Source organism: Carlito syrichta, unplaced genomic scaffold (genome assembly GCF_000164805.1).
Source record: "Carlito syrichta isolate Samal-C Ts95f unplaced genomic scaffold, Tarsius_syrichta-2.0.1 Scaffold169268, whole genome shotgun sequence".
Taxonomy (NCBI): Eukaryota; Metazoa; Chordata; class Mammalia; order Primates; family Tarsiidae; genus Carlito; species Carlito syrichta.
Window position 1 is genome coordinate 501,702 of NW_007113364.1, and position 7,359 is coordinate 509,060.

At 46.0% G+C, this 7,359-nt stretch overlaps 1 long non-coding RNA gene across 1 annotated transcript in view; it reads right to left on the reverse strand.

The window, feature by feature from the left end:
- Nucleotides 1-2,316: 2,316 nt before the first annotated feature.
- LOC103252687 overlaps nt 2,317-7,359 on the reverse strand; it is a 55,678-nt gene continuing 50,635 nt past the window's right edge. The window contains exon 3 of the long non-coding RNA XR_503805.1: nt 2,317-2,762. This is a non-coding gene — a long non-coding RNA (uncharacterized LOC103252687). The remainder of the gene's footprint in view (nt 2,763-7,359) is intronic.

The following is a 7,359-nucleotide window of genomic DNA, read 5'->3' on the forward strand; positions in this document are numbered from 1 at the left end:
CTTTTAAACCAAAGGTACCTATTAAGCGACTCAGAACCCAAACCATGAAGCCTACAATGACTTAATCATGGACTAGAGAGGACCTCAAAAGAGAGTACAAAAAGAAGCAGCTCCCCAAGATCCAGAACAACTCCCAAGGTAGCCAAAAGCAGGAAAGACTCAAATAAACCCCCAAGAGCTGGCAATAGTTGGCACCATAGCTGCAAATGGGGTGCAGCTCACATTCTGTCTGGTCATATTCTTGGTTTCCCTAATCTGAGTTGTACATCTGCACACCAAAACCAACAACCCGTGTGCCCAAACAGGCAAAGTGTCAAACCAAGTTATTGGGACTCAAGTCAAAACAAGCCAGAAAAGAGAGAGCTGCCCTGGGAGGAAAAGGACCAGTAACAAATGGGTATCTCACAACCAAGTTTAGCTGGAAAGTCACAGCACACACATGTGATTTTTCTCCTACTGAGAGGAATCTGGGAAGGAAGGGACAAGGAGAAATTATTACCTTCCTCTCTCGACCCAGCACTACAGACAGAGACCCAGAAGAGCTGACCCTTGTAGGAATTCTTGTTTCCCTTTCCCAGGACCTTATCTGCAGATGCCAGAAGGAGTGGAGTCTCAGTCACCCCACAGTGGCACTAGAAACTCTAGGTGAGAAAAAGTAATGTTTTTTCCTTATTCGTTGCAAGGTTCTTGGTTAAGGCCCTTATAGCGAAGACAGATTAACAAGAGAAGAGCATGCAAATGCACTTAATATAAGTTTTACATGATACAGGAACCTTCAGAAAAGAAGAGCCAAAGAAACAGGGAAACCTGGGTATTTATTTCTATGCTTAGGTTTGATGAAGAGTAGACAGTATGGCTGGAGGACAAAAGGGTATGATCCAGTGGGAATAAACAGGGAGGACTTAGCAAGGTCTGTCAGTTCAGATTCTTCTCTCTGTCCTTGTGTCTTCAGAGATAAGGACAGCCCTTCCCTCCGGGGGTAGGGTGAGTGCCCCATGAATGAAGGTTTTATGACCTGTTGTAGGATAGAAGAGGTGAGAGTGATCTTCTGCTGTTTTCTCAAATGCCAAGGTGCAATATTTTGGGGTAGTGTATCCCAAATCCCACTACCGACTTCTCAAATAGTCCCTGTTGTCTAAAAGCAGCTGACTCATGTCATAAGAATTCATAAGAAATGTACATCTGATCAGTTGCAAAAACTTACCTTGGTTTTCATTTCATAAATGTTCTATTGAATGCTGCAAGTTCTCAAGATATCCCTCACCCCAAGGGAGACACGTGGCCATAGCCTGGAGCATCTGCCTCCTCTGCCTCTTCCCAGCCCTGCCCCAAATCCTCTGCCTTCCGGTGCCCAGTGCACCTGCCTGCACCCCAGGAATGCCTTCCCCGATTCACCCCAGCTGAGCGGGATGCTTGTCCTTTGTCTCCTCAGCATGGGACCTGGGCATCATCCTGCTTTAAGCCACAGTTAGTAGCTGATGAGTCTCTTCCCACCCCTCCTTGAAGACAGGCACTCATTGTGTTGCTTTCGAGCTTGATTTGAGCACTTGGTATGTGCTCAACAAGCACTGAACTGCTCATGGACTCGGCCATTCACCCATTCTTCACCAACCTGTACTTACTCTGTGCCCAGCTCTCTGTGGAGCACTAACAGGAGACACAAAGCGGAGTGAGACTTGATTCTGGCTCCCAAGGCCCTTCAAATCTTGAAGGTGGAGCAAGTACAAAGTGACTCCATAGAGGACAACTCATAGTCACTAGCAACCTGGGGAAGAAGGATTGCAAAGCCAAAGGCTGGGAAGATTTGATGCCTGGCTTTGAAGGGGCTGAGCCCTCAGACCTTGCCCTGAACCCAGCGGACACTTCAGGCCGACGCCCCAGCAGGAGGAGCTGGTAGCTGGGTGTTCTGCTGCAACGGCTAAATTACCCTATGGGTCACCAATTGGTTTATTTGCTAATTGACTGGCCCAGCTTCGGGCTCTAAATCTAAAGAAATCACTCCACCCTTTATTAAATACTGTGTGAGTCTCACTCTTTGTTCTGCAGGGTCATACACAATATCCCAATGAAGCTGGAATTTACACGACAATAGTTATGCCACTAATGACCTTCAAATGCCACTAACACCATGCATGCTCCACTTCCTGGCTGGATCTGAACCTGTCAGTGAATTCTGAGCCTGTCGACCTCCCTCTGACACAGAGTGGACCCCCAGGCCCACGTCTGCCCCCAGCCTCCCCCATCAGTCCCTGATTTCATTTAGGAACTAGTTACTCTTTGGAGGGGCCCCATTCCTTCACACCTACTCTTTTTATTTGGTAGACAATACTTTATTTGAAAACGTTCCCTCCTGTAATTACAAATCTTGTTAGTCATCCTCCTCTTCTCCCCAGGGGTACTGTGGGCTTTAATTAATTAATGTGGTTAAACTGCTTTGAGGTGCCCAGTTGAAAGGTGCCATATAAGTGCAAATTATTATTATTATGGCTGTTGACATTTCATGGCAGCAAAGCCCTCGCCCCGCACATCCAGAGGCTGGAACAAAAGCGTCTTCGTCTTCACCTTCCCTGCTAGGTCTGCAGTCGCCGGCTCAATGGTCCAGGAGCAAATCTGTTACCATCTCAACAGCAATCAACTAATTAATCCCCATTATGTTGGCTTCCGTTTCCTTCTTCCAAGCAGTGTAGTCCTGTTTTATTTCACAAATCACGCCCCCATCAGCTCTAGACAAAGGTCACAGTATCCCTATGGCCTCTGTTGGCCTAAAGGAGGGGAAAAAAGAGAGGGATAAAAAGGGAGTTTAAAAAAAACACATTGTCGTGAACCACACTGAGTTCCCACCAGCAACCTAAAGGACCCATCCTCCACAGCAGTCCTCTTCCATCCCTGCTACCCACAGAACCAAACACCTCACGAACCAGAGACCCCAGAGCCACGGCAGAAGTGTGGCTTGGGGTCCCACAGTCCAACACAGCTGTAGAGAAGAGGGATGCTAGCTGCACTGGGCGGGAAGAGGTCATCCCGAGAAGCGGGGGCCCCTCTCAGCTTTCTCTGTTGCCCCAAGTTTCCCCTGAGAAAGCCAGCTGCCATCTGTAGGCAGGAAGCCCTCACAAAGCCAGGGACCGTGATATGGACGTTTTGTGCTCCACCTAGCACACCATGGCCTTTAACAAATGCCCCGCACCGCCACGATGATGGCAGCCACTGAAAGCAGCTCTGTGGGGGGACATGGCCTCTCGTAGGGATGCTGCTGACCAAACACTCCTGACAAGGTTGCGCCTCAGCCCCTTTGTTGGAGTAGATGTGGGTGAGCCTCAGGGGGCCGTGTCTTCATCTGCCTTCATTTATTCTCCCTATTGAAGCCCCTTCGGGACATCGGTCAGTCTCTGTGGGAAATGATTTGGAGAGCAACAAAAGGACTTGGGCTCTTTTGGGGCCTTCGGAATTCAGTAAACATCTGGACACGGAAGGCCAGGTTCTCAAGCAGTCTAGCTGGGGAGGTGTCAAAGGAGAGAGAGTCGCGTCTGCAAGGCAAGCTCTGGGTTCTGTGGCGACATTTGCTGTAGAGAGACACAGACGCCCCAGCAGGTAGAGATGAGGAATTTTCGAAAGCTCCCCTATTTGTCAGTGTTTATGAGTGCAGTCCAGCGCTTGTCAGTTCTCAGGGCCTGTGTGAGGAAATGGAAGTTTTGCATGGCTGGCAGCAGCGTGTGATGGATGTTATGATTCTGTGTGTGCTGTGAATAACCCAGGGTTGTGGAAGCCTGGCCCGGTGACATTTACCCTCGAGGTTTATAAAGCCCTGCGAGTCAAGGTGACTTACTGAATTCTCATCACAAATACATCTTAATTGACAAAAAAAAATTAAGCGCTGAGAGGCTAAGTGATTTACACTAAATCACACGGTGAAAATCAGGACCTGAACTCTTGACTCTCAGCATCTCTTGTTGTTGAGTCAATTCATTTAGAACACATTAGTCAGCATGATTCAACATTCGACACTAATCAGCATTAGTGATGAACTGATCAGCATTCCCCAGATCCATCCTCAAACAGCAAAGGAAATTGGCCTCTGTCAAGAGACAATGGAAGAGGGTTTTCATCAGTCTTCCCAAGCTGAAGTCCAGTCCAAGTTCCATGTATTCCCAAGAACCCTCCTCACTCATCCCAGTTGGAATGAGCCTACCCCCGTAAGCCTTCCATGTCCAGGGTTTGAACTTTGGTAATAGGGGTCACAGTTTACTTTTGATTAAACTTATTGAACTGCATCTCTCCTAACTAGATTTTGAGTTACTAAAGGAGGGACCTTTTTTTCAAACTTATACCTCTTGAGTCCTGAGCACCATGCTTTGTGAACAATAGATGCTCAACAAATACTTGCTGAACTGAACTCACTGAGATGGAGCTTAAATCATATTCCAGAAAGAATACCAAGTCCTTTGGGAAGAGATATTCAAAGAAAACCAACAACCTGAATTGATTTAACATATTTTGGTATTATTACCTGGACATTTTCACAAATGCAAATTGTTAACTCTACAAAGAGAGCCAAATGGCTTCCAGATTCTAGAAGAGGAGTGTTAATGTAGTCTATACTCCAGGCCTTGGAATAAAGCTTTTCTCAATAGCCTTAATCCAAGTGACATTTTGTTCCTTTTTTTTTTTTAAGTATAGAATAATATCAAAACACATACTTAAAGTTCCTGCCTGAGGGAGACTCTGTTTTGGGTGGGGAGGGCAAGATTTTTGGGTGCTGATGTTTGGAGAAGTAACTGACTGTGATATATACCCTACTCCTCTGCTCCAGACTGTGATAGATACCCTACTCCTCTGCTCCAGACTGTGATACATACCCTACTCCTCTGCTCCAGACTGTGATACATACCCTACTCCTCTGCTCCAGACCGACCGAGAGAGACAGAGACCGAGCCCAAAGAGGGTCCTGATGACATTTCTGATACACACAAATATTTAAGCTGCATTTCAAAAGTATAACTCTCTTATGCAACAAGCCCAGTCCTTGGGTCTGTATTATTGTACTCTAATCTCTGCAACTGGGCTCCTCTGAAAGGGCTATGTCACCAAATTGTCATTCCCCCCTTTCTCTCATGATAATAGAATTCCCCAAATTAAACTGGGTATATGGTCATCCAGATTAATGACTACACTTTCAGACTTTCTTGTTATGTATCTGCAGACTGGCCAACATCATATGGGCAGAAATAACGTGTGTAACTTCTGGTTAATGTCCTCCATGGATGGGGGATGCTTCCTCTCTCATCACCATTCTCTGTCCCATACAAATCCTGCTACCTGGATGGAGCCCATGAAGATAAGGCATTCTGGATCATGGTAATAGCAACATCATAGGTACGATGGCGCAACAAGCCAATGGCCTAGCTTCCTGGACAAACATATAGAGCTGAGCTGCTGTACCAGCTCTGAATGTGTTTCCACACAGTGCTACGTGAGAAAGCGGTTACCTTCCATCCTATATGCCGTTAGCTTACATTGCGGTTACATCTGGTCAAACTTCCAGTAGAACTACACTCAGAGCGTTCCTTGGAGAACCATTGGATCAATGCGACTGATCTATTTTAGCTTCGAATTTTGAGATTCAACATGCAGGATGAGCCTGAAGATCTCAACAAAAGCCCGTGAAGCCTGAGAGATTAGTTGCCATGGTGGCTGCCATGCTGGAAGAAGAGTGGGCCCAGGTTCATTTCCTACTTTCCAAGCTTTTAGGAACCCAGGCTGAGACCTTAGAAAGGACTACAAACCCAATTTTGAGGCAGTGGAAATCACTTTACCTTTCTGGAACCCAGTTCCCTCCCCTGAGATCACAGTGATGGAGGAGACTAAAAGCTCACATTCTGGAAAGGGTATATAGTTAACTTTAGGAGTAATGAAGACAATTTTGTCAGTTAATCATTTAAGTATATACATTAAGTACATACATAAAGCTCTCACTAGAGACCACAGAAAATTCACACTCCAGTGACAGACGAAAGAGGCATCCCTAAGAGGTGTGAGAAGATCACTCATGGAAATGTGACAGCAAACTCATAATTATAAATGGTTGCACAGAAATTGGCCTGCTGTCTCTAGAAGGGGTGTAGACAGGTAAGCCTCTGGAGAGCAGTTTGGGGAGACACAGTAAAAATGAAAATGTGCACACCCCCTGACCAGTCATTCCATTTTTATTGATGCTGAGAGAGACTGTCACAGCTGCATACCAAGAAACACATGCAGCAAAATTAATTCAGTTAGACATCATCAAAATGTCCATAAACAGGGGAGTGGCCAACATGTGGCAAATCCACACAATGGGTGTGGATGCCCAGAGCAGAGTAAGAAGACACAATCTTTGTGCACAGCATGGCTGTATTGCAAAGATATAATCTTGAAAGACAAAAGAAAGTTGTGAAATGATGTGTACAATAAAGCACTTCTGCAAACTACAGAATGCACCAAAAATAAAATAAATCATTCCATTCTGTGTGGGTTCACATATATGTGGAAAGCTTTTAAGACTGCAGAGGGGGTGCAGGGGAGGATGTCTACCAAACTCTGGAAGCTTTTATTTCTGTGGAGGATGCAGGATGAGGAGGGAGGATCAGGGATAGGTACAAAAAAGTGTTGAAGTTTGTCAAATTTTATTCCTGTAATTAAAAAAAAAGTTTGTCTGGGTACGTTGGCTCAAGCCTATAATCCCAGCACTTTGTGAGACCTCCTGTCTACAATAAATAAAAAAATTAGTCAGGCGTGGTAATGTAGGACTGTAGTTCTGGCTGCCTGGAAGGCTGAGGCAGAAGGATCACCTGAACCCAACAGGTCGACGCTAGGATGGCTGTGAGTGTGCCACTGCACTCCAGCCTGGGCGATGGAGTGAGACTCCAACTCACAAAAAAAAAAAAAAAAAAAAAATCTGAAACAAATGGGACAAAATTTTAACATTTGTTAATTTGGGTGCTAGAGTCATGGGTTTTCTTTCTTTTCTTTTTCCTTTCTTTTTCTTTTCTTTTCTTTTCCCTCTCTCCCTCCCTCTCTCCCTCCCTCCCTCCCTCCCTTCCTTCCTTCGCCAGGGTCTCACTCCGTTACCCAGGCTGGAGTGCAGTGGCATAGTCATAGCTCATCACAATCTCGACTTCCTGGGCTCAGGCAATCCTTCTGCCTCAGCCTCCTGAGTAGCTGGGACTACAGGTGTATGCCACCACACCCAGCTAGATTCATGGATTTTCTTTTGTGATTTTCTGTAGTGCTCTGTATTTAAACATATTTTTAGCCGGGCTCGGTGGCTCAGCCTGTAATCCTGCGCTTTGGGAGGCTGAGGTGAGTGGATTGCCTGAGCCCGCGCTG